The sequence below is a fragment of the Pleurodeles waltl genome, chromosome 5, assembly GCF_031143425.1.
Source record: "Pleurodeles waltl isolate 20211129_DDA chromosome 5, aPleWal1.hap1.20221129, whole genome shotgun sequence".
In the NCBI taxonomy this organism is placed as follows: domain Eukaryota; kingdom Metazoa; phylum Chordata; class Amphibia; order Caudata; family Salamandridae; genus Pleurodeles; species Pleurodeles waltl.
The window spans coordinates 1852686770-1852701152 of record NC_090444.1 but is presented as its reverse complement, the minus strand read 5'-3'; the positions used below and the strand labels follow the sequence as shown (position 1 = coordinate 1852701152).

Here is a 14383-nt window from a genome sequence, read left to right as displayed (position 1 = left end):
GGGCAAGGTAGGAGAAGGATCTGCCTCCGGTGGTGGTGTGTTTGATGCGGGGGACAGAGGCGAGAGAGAGGTCGGCTGAGCGAAGGTGGCGTGTGGAAGGTCACTCTTTCGTTAAGGTAGGCAGGGCCGGTGTTGGATGAGGATCTTAAAGGTGATCCTTTTGTCTATGGGGAGCCAGTGGAGGGATTTGAGGTGTGGTGAGATGTGTTTGTGTCGGGGGAGGTCGAGGATGAGTTGTGCCGCTGAGTTATGGCTACGCTGTAGTTTGCGCTTGAGTTTTAGTGTGGTGCCAGCGTAGAGGGCGTTTCAAGTCTGCTGCTGATGAGTGCGTGAGTGACTGTCTTTCTGGTCTCTGTGGGGATCCACTTGAATGTTTTTTTCAGTATACGGAGTGTGTTGAAGCATCAGGAGGTGAGGGCGTTGATTTGTTGGGTCATCGAGAGGGAGGAGTCCAGGATGATGCCGAGGTTGCGTGCGTGGTTGGCGGGGGCGGGGGTGGGTGCGGGGCCTAGCGTGGTGGGCCACCATGAGGGGTCCGAAGTGTTTTTGTGTGGGCCAAAGAGGATTATTTCGGTTTTGTTGGAGTTGAGTTTTAGGTGGTTGGCTGGCATCCATGTGGCGGTGTCGAGGAGTGCATTGTGGAGGTTGGATTTGGCGGTGTTGGGGTTGCGGGTGAGGGAGAGGATGAGTTGAGTGGTATCAGTGTATGAGAGGATGGTGATTCCGTGGGGTTTGATGATGTTGGCTAGTGGGGTCATGTAGATGTTAAATAGTGTGGGACTGAGGGAGGAGCCTTGGGGGACTCCGCAGGTGATTTTGGTGGCGGGAGATTGGAGGGGGGGGGATTTGGACTTTTTGGGTTCTGTTGGTGAGGAAGGAGGTGAGCCAATCCAGGGCTTTGTGTCTTATCCCTGCATCGTGAAGGCGTGTGCTGAGTGTGTGGTGGCAGACGGTGTCAAAGGCTGCGGAGAGATCCAGAAGTATGAGTGCTATGGTTTCGCCCATGTCGAGTCTGGATCTGATTTCGTCGGTGCATGCTATGAGAGTGGTTTCTGTGCTGTGGTTCTTGCGGAACCCAGATTGGGAAGGGTCGAGTGTGTTGTTTGTCTCGAGGAAGTGGGATAGGCGGGAGTTGACTATTTTTTCCGTAACCTTGGCTGGGAATGGGAGGAGGGAGATGGGGCGGTAGTTGGAGAGGTCGTCTGGGTCGGCTTTTTTTTTTTTAGTTTTTTTTTTTTAGGAGCGCCGTGACTTCCGCGTGTTTCCAAAGGTCTGGGAAGGTGGCAGTTTCGAAAGAGCTGTTGATTGTGGCTCGGAGTATGGGGGCGATGGCGGGGCTGGCTCTGTTGTATATACGGTGGGGGCATGGGTCGGAAGGGTTACCAGAGTGAATGGAGTTCATAGTGGTTTCAGTTTCTTCATCGGTGGTGGGGGCCCAGGTGGTGGGTAGGTTGTGGGGTGTGTGTGGTGGGTTTGTGTTTGGGGGGTGCGTGTTGTGTGTGGTGTGAAGCTGTTGTATATGTCTAGTATTTTGCGGTGGAAGGGATCTGAGAGGGAGTCGCAGAGGGTTTGTGTGTGCGTGGGGTCTAGGTTGCTGGCCTTGGGTTTGGAGAGCTCCTTGATGATGGTAAAGAGTTCCTTGCTACTATGGGAGTTGTTGTCAATGCGTTCCTTGTAGTGTGCTCTTTTGGCGGTGCGTATGAGTTGGTGGTGGATGCGTGTGATGGTTTAGAGGGTGGTTAAGTTAGTGGTGGTGGGTTCTTGTCTCCAGATTTTCTCTGCTTTGCGGCATTTGCGTTTGGATTCGTGGAGTTCAGTGGTGAACCATGGTGCGTTCTTGATATTGCTGGTGGTGATGTTTTTTCTGAGGGGCGCGAGATTGTCGGCACAGGTGGTGATCCATTCGTTGAGGTTGTGAGCGGCGGTGTTGGGGTCGGTTATGTTGGGGGGGGGGGGGGTTTGTGTCAGTTGGTAGATTAGGCGCTCCGTGGGGATCTTGTCCCACATGCGGTAGGGGGTGGTGTGATGGTGGTGGTGTTTGGGGGGTTTGTTGTAGGAGAAGTGGACGCATTGGTGATCCGTCCATTGGAGTTTGGTGGTGTGGGTGTAGGTGACGTGTTGGCTTGAGGTGAAAATTGCGTCAAGTGTGTGTCCGGCTGAGTGGGTGGGGGCTGTGACCAGTTGTTTGAAAGGTTGTCTAGGAGGGAAGAGGAGTTGTGATCGTGAGGGTTTTCTAGGTGGAAGTTGAAGTTGCCGAGGAGTATGTAGTCTGTGGAGGTGAGAGCGTGTGTGCTGATGGTGTCCGCAATGGTGTCACAGAATGGGGGGCGTGGTCCCGGGGGTCTGTATATGAGTGTCCCTCTGAGGGTGGTGGTGTTGTTGTTGACGTGGATGAGGAAGTGCATGTGTTCTGCGTTGTTGAGGGTGTCGAGAGTGTTGGTGGTGACCTTGAGGGTGTCTCTGTGAAGGATGGCGATGCCGCCTCCTGGTTTGTTGGGGCGGTCTCTGCGTTGGAGTTTGTAGCCTTCCGGGGTGGCTATGGCTATGTCTGGCTCGGATGTGGGGTTTGTCCATGTTTCAGTGAGGAAGACGATGTCGGGTGAGTGTGATGTGATGAGGTCCCAGAGTTCTATGGCATGTTTGTGTAGGGACCGGGTGTTCAGTAGTAGGCAGTAGAGGTGGTTGCGGGTGGTGTGGTTGTTGTGGTGTGTGATAGTGTTTGCATGGATGTTTGTGGTGTTGTTGAAAGTGGAGGTGGCCTTGGCGTGGGGCTTGTGTAGGTTGTGGGGTGTGTTGGTAGGTGCAGGGGTTGTTGTGTGGGGGCTGTAGTGTTTGGTGTTGGGGTGGGGTGCGTTGGGGGTGGAGCAGGAGAATAGGCAGGTGCGGCAGGAGAAGGGTCCTTGTGTATGTGTGAGGGTGGTTTGGAAGCAGTTGGGGTGGACTCCGGGGTTGAGGGAGAGGAGAGAGTGGGGGTGGTAGTGTAGTCTGGGGGGCTTTTGGCTGGCAGGGCCAGGGGGACTGGCGCTGGGCGCGGTCCGGGCGCAGACGGGCTTGCCTCTGGTGCGCCTCCGGCGCGCCAGCAGCGCGGCCGCACAGCGACCGCCATTAAGAGGGGGAGGTGGGAGGGAGGGGCAGCTGGGATGCGGACGGGAACGGAAGAGTGAATGGGGGCGGGAGGGGCGGGGAGTAAACAGAGCAGGGGGAATCGCACAAGGGTCTAGATGGCCCGGCGAGGTGGAAACAGTGGGAAAAGCTGAAAGTACAAGAAATAATGCACAAAAGAGCAACAGAAGGTAAGAGGCTACAGGAGGGATAAAATCAGAAACAGTGGGAGGGCACAGTCACAACAAACAGAGATACCAAGAATGGCAGAGCAAGGCTCCGCAGAATCTTCAAATGGATTCCCATCGGAACTAGGAAAACCGTCACCCACGCCTTGGTCAGTAGCCGATTGTATTAAGGAAACACCCTATATGCAGGAATAATAAACAAACTCCAAACAAAACTGTAAAGAATCCAGAACGCTTCCACCCGCCTCATTCTGGACATCCCACGTTGCGACCACATCTCACCCCACCTCAGAGACCTACATTGGCTACCAGTTTCAAAGAAGATCACCTTCAAAATCCTCATCCACACACCCAAGGCCCTCCACAACACAGGTCCCACATACCTCAACGACACACTCACCTTTCACACCCCCACCCGCAACCTTCGCTCCGCCAACCACGCCCTCGCCTACATTCCTCGCATCTGCTGCACGACTGCCGGAGGAAGATCATTCTCCCACCTTGCCGCAAAGACCTGGAACTCCCTACCACTCCACCTCCGCCTGACCAAGGACCTTTCATCTTTCAGGAAACACCTCAAGACTTGGCTTTTCGACCAGTAGCTCCCACCCCAGCACCTTGAGACCCACCGGGTGAGTAGTGCGCTTTACAAATCCCTGATTGATTGATTGATGTGTTGCTACTTACTGATTGCCCTTATTGATTTGTACCCGATTGATATTGCATGGGTTGACTGCCAGCAGGCAGTTCAATACAGCAATTATCTTGGCTAACAAAAGTCTGACTTTAGAAATTAATTCAAGTAACATAATTTTTTACACCCCCTTGTATTCACTGCTTGGCCAATCCTCATGGAAAAAAGTTACAAAAAATCTAACACTGACAGAGATTTGTAGGTTGAAGTGAAGAAGCACTTGCATGGCCAAAATGTAAAACTTAGTATGCTGATACATGCAAACAGCATGTAATCATCCTGGAACCTGCATTGTTAGCACACCGATGTCAAGCATCCCTTATCCAGACTAGGTGATGCTGCCACAGTTCCATTCCCTGCTTTATATTGCATAACGTTCCTTGCAGGCCCAGACCCAAACACCATGATTGAGTCTCTTCTCCACCTTGGGTTTCCATTGGTTGTAGAATGAAAGGAGATCTCAATGGATTCAACAACACCAGCGAAATTTGGTGGCTACTTGGCATGGTTACAATTATATACTTAGCTTTAAAATTTTTATCCAGGTAGTCAAGTGTGCTGCAATTTTGCGAAACTTCTTGATTTGCTAAGTTAACAGTTACCTGAACACAAGTGGATTTCAATGACACTCAGGAAACTCCAGTTGTCACACTCAGGCCCAGTATCTTTGTGGAATCTGATGTCTGTGTTCTTGTTGAAAACTCCTAAAAATCAATCAGAGCAAGAAGATAGGTTTTATTTAGCAAACTAAAAGATCAAAGCCTATAGGCATTTCAACAGATATCTTGTTAAATACTATTTGACCTTCTCTTGCTTAAATCAAGACAGCAATTTTAAAGAAAGAAAACAAAAGATTAAATAAGATTTGGGACAAAAGCTTTTAATTCATGGCTTGACTAAAGAACATTTGGAACACAAATATTGTGTAACAACACCAAGAATGTGTACGGAGTTTAGAAACATTTCGATTAATATGCTGTTGTCATCTGGAAACTTAAGAACATTAGAATGATTCATATACAATGTAAAAGTAAACTGAAAAGGATCACATTACTACATCTGTCTGAATAAACCTACTGCCCATTAATTTAACTCTAAGATTTCTGCATCACAGAAATTCACCCTTTATGGTTAGCTCAGCAACCCATAGGTCACTCAGCTTTGCTTTATGTTCCACCTTAAGTTGTCTCCTTCAAGAATGTAGACTCTAGGTATTATCTATGGAATCTTAGAGGTCAGATGGTTATGAGGATGACACCCTGGTTGTGAGGTATAAACCTTCAAGTACAAGTTCACTCCTGAGAATTTATATTGACGCTACAAATTTTGGCAACGAGTGATCCACAAGCAAGACCTGGAAACGATTTGCACAATTGTTTGCAAAAACAGTAGCATATTATTTGAGTTTTTGCCTTATCCGTGTGGTCCAGCAACAACGCACTATACATAATTGAGCCTTTAGTTAAACGTGTACATAACAAATCAAGGGAGGAAGTTTGTTTGGGTGAAATTGCAAACAACTCATGACACAAGCCACAAAGAGCTCTCATATCTGTAGAATTTTAAAACTAACCTAGAACACTAATCTCCAGGGAATGTTGACTAACACTGAGATCATAGCCTGAGCCTTCGGTGCGCATTGCAAAGGCCCAGTAAGTCTGGAACATGCCTCATTAAGGATGACGCATAGAATGCCGACAGTGCTCTAGGTAAGCGTGAGACACAAACATGTGTGTCAGGTAAGTGACCGATGTTAATTATCGTTCAACTGAAGAATTCGTAATTACCATGCACACATTTAGACACACCTTTTGCTTAATGTCAAATTACAGAACAAACTAGTGTCAGTTAAGTGTTTTATTTTTATTTTTTATTTATTTTTTACAAAGTGAGCTATGAGTGTGTTTAATAATAAGCAACTCATCTTTTAGGCACCGCAGACACACATAAAAGTCACAATATATTTATTGCATTTTATAGTGGATCAGAGCAGTTTTCTGTGCACATTGGAATATATCATTTTAGTGAAACATTTCTTCTGACACTTTAATGGAACTTTTGAGTACCTAGTGTGGAGAAAAAGGCTTTAGGGCCAGTCCAGTTAATCTCCGATGAAGCGAGTACTTAGAACTAATGCATGTTTGCATTCAACATGTGTGCACTGGCCTTCACTATTAATTCTGCACAAGGACTTCTGGCGTCATCAAGGGAACCTGAAATGAGATGATGATTCAAACCTAGATGAGGCTAATATGGCACCCCAAAAAAATAATGCATTCTACTATGCTTATTAGTCCCCAATGGTGAAAGTATTTATGGGGAAATACCAAAGAAGCTACAATACACAGTACTCATTTAGATGCATTGCACTGAGTTGGTGCTGTCGGACACGCTGGTCAGGAGCTGCGATGCTGGTGTCCAGATGCATTGAGCTGCATCGGTTCGATGCAGTCACAGGTCCGGTGCTGCGCTGCGGATACATGCTTCAAGATGCATCTTGCTGGGCCGGTGCTGGTGGAGCCATCAATCAGGAGCTGCTATGGATGGCTGTGCCCTCGAGGCATTTCCCTCCATTTGCCCATACTTCTAGCACAAACCTCCTGGAACTGCGATGTGTAGTCTGACATCGAAGAGGGGTCACTGCATCTGTTCCAATTAAGCCACCAGTTGGGTGCTGGAGATGCAAGGATTTGCGTTGAGATGTGTTGTGCTGCATCGCTTCTGAGAAAGCCACCAGTCGGGTGCTCCCAATGTGAGGAGTTGTGTCAGGATGGGTCATGCTGCAATAGTTCCAATCAAGCCGCTGGTCAGGAGCCTGTTGTGTCCCTGCAGCTCAGAACATAGGTCAGTCAACTTGACCCTTGGAGTTACTCAGGTAGCCTGGAATGAATGGAGCAGGTTCAGTCTTCCTTCTCAGACAGCAGGGAAGCCCTCAAGCAGGACAGTCTTCTGACAGCCAGGAGGTCCTTCTGTAGTATCCACAGATCCAGGAGGGTACTGAAGAGTTGGTCTGAAGGTCCGATATTTAAATGTGGCAGAAACTTCTGGACTGCTCCCTCCCAATTCAATCTGCTTCTGGATTGACCTCCCTTTACATGCCGTGGCTCCAAGGGGGCTGCGGTGACAATAGATTAGTGTGAAGCCCTTTTTGAGTATGATGAGATAGTCCCTTTGAAGTGCAAGTGTGGTAGGTGACAGCTTTGCTCCTACCAATCTGACAAGATGGACTATCGTGACAACACCTAGTCTCTATTTGTATCAAAGTCGGTGAAGAATACACAAAAGCCAACTACTTCTAGTCATGTGACCCAGCATACAGGCACCCAATGTCTAGGACAAGAAAATGGCAGCTTTGTAAAAGTGTCATTTTCAGATTTATGACTTAAAGTCTGACTTTACCACAAAAGAGGGTTTTAAATTATAATTAAATTCAAGTGTAATTATGGCATCCTTACGCGTTCCCAATCAAAAGTTATCACTTATTAAATGTAATAAGACAGCCCTATGTTTTCCTACGGGAAAGGTAGGGCTTACAGTACTGAAAAGCGAATTTAGGGGTGTTTATTACCAGAAAATATACACCTTAAGGTACCTGGCCAACTTTTTTTTATGCACTGTACGCTGCCCAATGGGCTATTTAGGGCCCAACATAGGGTTTGACATGTATTAAAAAGGAATGTTTAGGCCTGGAAAGAGGTTCATTTAGCCAGGTTGAAATGGAGTTTAAAAATGCACATAGGCTGCAATCGCAGACCTGAGACATGTTTTGAAGGGCTACTTAAGTGGGTGGCACAATGAGTGTTGTAGGCCCACTGGTAGCATTTAATTTACAAGCCCTAGATATTGGTAGTACCATATACTGTGTGCCAATTGGGTGAAAGCTAGTTTTACCATGCTTAGGAGTGAGTGCAAGCACTTTAGCACTGGTTAGTAGTGGTAAAGTGTGCAGAGTCCCGAAGCCAACTAACACAAATTCAGCAAAACAGGAGGGGTGAAGACAAAATGTGTCGGAAAGCCACACCAATCCTGTCACGTTTTCGCCTACCCCCAGCTGAAAGATGGGAGAACTACACCCCCTCATGGGAGTTCTCATCACTAAGGCGAAAGAACCTGGAAAGACCATCAGCACTGGCATAGTCAGCTGTAGGGCGGTGTTCCACCTTAAAATCCATTTCCTGTTGGGAGAAGGACCACTTCAACAATTTGGGATTGTCACCCCTCATCAGCATGAGCCATCTGAGGGGCCTGTGGTCTGTGTGAATCCGTAAGGGAGTCCCAAACAGGTATGGTCTCAGCGTCATTGGTGCCCAGACTACAGCAAAAGCCTTTCGCTCAGTAGCACTCCACTTATGTTCCCTGGAAAGTACAGGTCGAGCTACTTTTAGGTCCTACTCGCCTCTTCTGGTGAGTTGACAAAGAACAACAGTCAGAAAGTGAAGAAGCAATAAGGGCATCTTTAAATCTTGTTCTTGTCACATTTTCTCTGTGGTCCGAGGCAGAGGTCAAAGTCGGTTTGTCTTTTTTCCTTCTGACTGCAGAGTTCTGGGATTCTGTAAGGTGAACTGTCTGACCTGCTGTAAAAAAGTGTGAAATGAAAGGATGTAGGTAGTCAGGTTTTTCCTAACACACAAAATTTAAATAACTAAGTCAACTGTATAAATATTTCAAAATATATGCGAGTAGCTGTAAATGCCTATTTTTTGTAATTCTGTGTGATGAAAAAATAATTTAATAGGATGAAAACAAATGAAAACACTTTACTTGGTGATATGCAATGATAAACATGTTTTCTGAAACCCAATTTTCACATATCATTTTGTATTATTATTCTTTTTATTGAGTTTAACAACAACAGAAACAGCCCATCACATAAAATGAATGAAGACTGTGCCTTATAGATGCTGATCAGATTAACAGATAACATTCACAGAAATCTGCACCACCATATATCAATCTCGTGAACACTTAACCCATTGAGCCTGTCAAAAATGTCTGGTGTCGCCCACGGTAGGCGTGCAGAGGTAGCGGCAATCAAAGAGACAGAAAGTAAGACTCAAAAAACATCTGTAGGGCTGTATAACATACCTATACTCAGAGAGAAGAGAAAAAAGGTGGGACAAGAAGAGACAGAGAAGCAGAGCAGCATCCATTCCAGCAAATCAATCAAAGCTCACGGAGAGCAAATGTAGGGTTCTACTCACAATTCACGCTGCAGGGTACAGTTCCCCATCTACAATCTCACAGGTTGGTCTCCAAGAAGAGGTGTAATGGGGCCCAGATATCCCAAGGTCGGGATCCCTCAGGCATCAACTCCCAGTAAAGCACTAGTTGTTCTTGGCAAAAGCAGCATCTCACAACCACTCAGATCCTCGCAGGGATCTCCCACGCCCCCAGCACATTGCAACTCTACGTTTCGCCAACAGCAGCAGGAGGCCCACCAGCTTCCTATGGACAAATGGTATCTCGTCCACATATCCAAGCAGCGCAAGCTTAGGGGATTAGGGCAGAACCAGGCCAGTTATCACTTCTATCATATGCATCACCTCATTCCAGTAAGCACACACCGCTGCACAACTCCACGCAAGGTAAATAAAATCTGCGTCAGAACCACTGCATCGTTTACAACAAGAGTCGACACGCAGTCCCATGTCACGCAAACCGCAGGGGTATGGTACAAGCGGTGCAAGAATTTGAAATGAAAAAGACGTAGTCTATAACTGGGGGAGAGCACCCGCATATGGGTGCAACATTTCCTCCACATCTCATCAGAAATATCTTCACCAATGTCCACTTCCCACTGCACCTTAGCAGTCAACACCACTCCTTGCCTCTCACTCTGCAAGCAATTACACAACTTAGTAATGAGCCTGCGAAGGGAATTGTGCACAATACAGCAACTCCAGCGCCTGACACACCAACAGGGCCTCAGGAAGGCCCGGGAAGCGGGCACATAGCATCGCGCCAATGCGCAGCACATATAACCAATGCAACGCAGAGTCCTTTCCATCCCCCAGCTCTGTCTCCGACAAGATAAACCACCCCTCCACGAACCAGTCTCCCAGGAGAGTTAAATTCGATTCACTGAGGAATTTACGCAGTTGGGCGCCCCACTGCATCTGCTCGTCTGCAACATCAGGTATCGGCATCAAAGGGGCATAAGGATCACGCACACCAGCCTGGCGCAGCAAAGCAGCCCAGGCCCGAGTCGTACAGGCCACGGTATCCACACTACGCGGCATAGGGCATGAAAGGTTCCCGATCATCCGTGACAAACTGTCCGGCCACACCGCATCACTCTCAGGCGCAAGATGCGGTAAATATCAGATAGGGCGTATCCAGAAATGTGCACACTGAGCCTGCGCACAGTGATAGTAAAGCTTGGAGTCCAGAGCAGCAAGACCACCCAGGGATATGGAATTCCTATCGCCAGACGCCCAGGACATATCGTTTGGGGTCAAGGGCAACAAGTTTTTATGTTTATTTTGTTCTTGGGACAAGTAGGCCCAACCCCCTGCAGCACAAACCCTTAGTCTGCCAGTTTGCAGAGAATGGAATTGTCTGCAGTTGAGGTAATGTGTGTGTCCAAAAGCTAATGCTGTTCGAACTTGTATTTATGGTTCATTATTTAAAAGCCTTCATTATTAGGTAGAGCATTGTAGGTAAACTTTTTTAAGTCACACTGTACTACTGACAGTGGTTCCAGTATAAAAAAAATTAAAAAAATGTAAACACTTGTTTGAAAAGTTTAATAATATGAGGCTAACTATAATGCTCCCAGCATGCTCTCTGATTAAATGTTTGCAGCAGCTTGTAAGCAAGAATGATGATTCTTTGCTTTCAAAATTCAATGTTCAGAAAAAAATGCAAGTAGGAAAAAAAAATGTTGCTACTAATTTCAGGTGCTATTTCTTTGAAGCGTCATTTAGTAAAATGTGTTGATGCAGGCTAGTATTTCCCAAAAATATTCGTAATGGAAAGTCAGTGTAACTATTTTCAACAAGATTATAATAAGTATAAAAAATAAACGAGCACTGGCAAAGCCAACCGATCGACATTTTCTGGTGAGTCTTTTGGTTTTGTCAATGCGTGTCTTGTTTTGACATGGCTTGTGTAACACTTTATTGTTGTGGGAGCTACCAGGCCCTTACATTTATAACAAACACTGTAAAAAAAAAACGTTTTTGGTCTCAAAAAGCACACATTGCCACCAGTGGTGTAACAAAGGCCCCGCAGCCACCCTCCAGGGGGCTCCCTTCAGCACAGCACCTGCCCTGAGTGAGTCTAGAGGTAGGGGCCCTCCATCTTCTATGCAGGAGGGGCCCCCCTCCAGTTTCGTTACGTCAGATTGCCACAGTGGTTCCTGGCACTGAACAAAACTACTTTGTGTGCCAATGTGCTCAGAGAAGAATGCAATCACTCACAGTAAATCCAGCCAATAGAGAGAGAAATAGAAGTTTAATAAAAACAAAGGCCCAAATTTAAGGATGGCCATGTGCCATTTAATGCCACATTAGCGTTGTTTTTCTGACGCTAATGTGGCATTAGATTGCCAAAAACGCCGCACCATATCTACAAAGTGACTTTGCGACCCTTACGTCACATTATCCATGCGCCATGCATAATGTATGCAAAAGGAGCATTCCGGAACAAGGAGGCTCGCACAAATTGTGCAATGAAATCTAAAAGATTTAATTGCACCATTTTTGGCATCATTGTTAACACCTGCTAAAAGCAGGCGTTAAAAGGATGCACCCATTGGAATCAATGGGCCTCCTTGCACTAGCGTCAGAATTTTTGATGCTAGTGGAGCAAAGCGCCACAAAAAGTTTGTCGCTATTGTACCTAATACTGCCATGGTGTGCCGTATCTTAAATACGGCGCGCACATGGTGGCGTTAGTGTGAAGCGCCACTTTTCTTGAATCTAGGCCAAAATGTCTTCGTTAACGCCAGACACAATTAGGGACAAAGGGCCAGATGTATCAAGCGAATTTGCATTCGCAAACGGTGCGAATGGCCGTCTGCGAATGCAAAAATGCCTTTCCTTATGTATGAAAGGCATTTGCTATGCAATTTTGAGGAATCAGTAAAATTGCGATTCCTTAAAATTGAGAGGCCATTTAGAGAATCGCAAATTGCAATTCTCTAAATAAGAAATCGCAAATAAGGAATCCTTATTTGCGATTTCTTAAGCACATGTATCAAGCTTTTCCTTAATGCGAATTGGGCATTAAGGAATCGCAATTACCACCAAGTAAAACTTGGTGGTAACCAAATTGACATGTAACCTTACATGTCCTCAAATATTTTTTGGGGTGCAGCAGAGGGGGCCTTAGGCCCCCAGCACCCTGGGGTTTTGCATTTCCTAAATTGCGAATTCCAGTTAGGAATTAGCAATTTGGGAAATGCTAAAAATTTGCAGTTATGGGCCTACGGGCACGAATGGGCTCAGAATCGCTATTTGCGATTCGGTAATAGCATTTGCAATTTTAAAGAAATCACTATTACCGAATCGCAAATATGATACATATCATTTTGCAAATCAGAAATAGCGTTTTCTTAAAAATTCGCTAATAGAGATTCGGAAAGTGGTTTCTTCATACATCTGGCCCCTGGTTCTTAAAGAAAGTCACTAAAGTACACCGATGGTATATGTCTTTGAATTAGTGGCTTTCATGAATTCACAAGAACTTACAGAAGTAGACCAGGAAATCATACTCCTAGAAAATATTTGTGAACTGTATTTTAGCACAAACTAATATGCATGTGTAGATTGTTCATGTGAAAATCTACTGAGCGTTTACAAGTTCACTTTCCCTCCAACCTCTTTTTTTTTTCCCCCAACCCTGGAAGAACTTCTACTTCTGCCCTTTCTCATTATGGGAAAAGATTAGAGACGAGCTGGTGAAAATCCTTAAAACACGCAAGTTAGTAGGTTTGCAGACTCAAAGGCATTCCAGCCCTGAAACTATTGCTCACTGCTTCCTCCAGCCCCAGTATGTAGATCTGTGGAAAGGTGTCAAAATAAGGCAATTGCTATAGTAGGGATTGAAATTGCGAGTATGTAAGCCCTACTATAGTAGAAGCCCAGACATGATTAGAGAGGCTATTTAGCTCTTACATAATGAGATTGCTGCCATAATTTGTTGCCACACTACATGGCACCAAAGGGACAAGTAGGTTGTTTTACAGGACAAGTAGATTTAAGAAGTAACCTGCCCCATGGACAAGTAGATAGTTTATTAAATTCCACATCCCTGACCACCCAAGTCAAAGGGGAGTGTCAACTTGTCGCAAGAGATTCTGGGCTTTCCGCCCGCCCAGGCCAACCGTATAAACGCAGAGCGGAGTCTCTGCAAAAAACTAGACGTGAGAATAAGAGGTAAATTCACAAACAGGTATAAAAATTTAAGAAGCACCATCATTTTAGCAATCGCAATACGTCCCGTGAAGGAGAGCATCAACGAACGCTAGGCCTCCACCCTGTCCTCCAGCCACATCATTGCTCTTCCATAGTTAGCAGACCATAGTGTCTCTACCTCTCCACTTAGCCAAATGCCCTGGTATCGCACCAGTCCATCAGCCCACCCAATAGGGTATCTGGAAGAAAATCGCGGCGTTCCCACAGAAAGAGGCATTGCCACAGATTTAGACCAGTTAATCGTAATCCCAGAGAATACACCAAACCGTACTATCTACAGATTGTTAATACACTATATAGTTTTAATCAATAAAGCTGCAAGTTAGTGGGAAGGTTTTTGGACATTTCTTGAAAAAATACTGTAAATGACAGTGTGCTGCCACATCGTGCTTTAGTAATATATTTTTTAAAAGGAAGTATTTAAAACATATATTGAGAAACACTCCTACCCAGATGGCAATGCTTGTAGTAAACTAAGGTACATGTCATGGATCATGTATACCCTATATGTGGGATAGATTATTATTATACAAAGAGCAAACATTTATTTAGTCTATTTAATCAAACAAAAGAGGTTTTTTTTTTAAAGCAGAAATGCTGAACCACATATTTGTAGGTGCACTCCTGAGAATGAAGACAAAGGTGACTCTATAAAATAAAATATTTGTCTAGGATCACACAATGAGACGCGTTTACGGGTCAAGTACATTACAGTTAGGTCGAGTAGATTATTCAAGTTACTCGACCTACAGGTCTAGTAAAAATTTTATGATTTTTCGAGGCTACCAGTTGGTGTAGGTCCTCCTCATTAAACAAGGACAGTACAGCCTCTATGCCATGCTCTGAAGCATCTGTCTTCACAATGAATTTATGGGAGAAGTGTAGGGGACATGAGCACCGGTGCTGTGCAAATGGCCTCCTTGATGGTGTCAACAGATTTCTGGGAGGCCTCAATTAATCGGGTGAGCATCATTCTTGGT

At 45.7% G+C, this 14383-nt stretch overlaps 1 protein-coding gene across 2 annotated transcripts in view; it reads right to left on the bottom strand.

Annotated features, from left to right (window-relative positions):
• Positions 1-14383, bottom strand: part of LOC138296869 (zinc finger protein 502-like) — a 68154-nt gene that overhangs the window by 40051 nt on the left and 13720 nt on the right. For both annotated transcript variants that reach the window (XM_069236357.1, XM_069236358.1), the window contains exon 2: positions 4587-4688. The gene's annotated coding sequence lies outside the window, so the exon portion shown is untranslated. The remainder of the gene's footprint in view (positions 1-4586; positions 4689-14383) is intronic.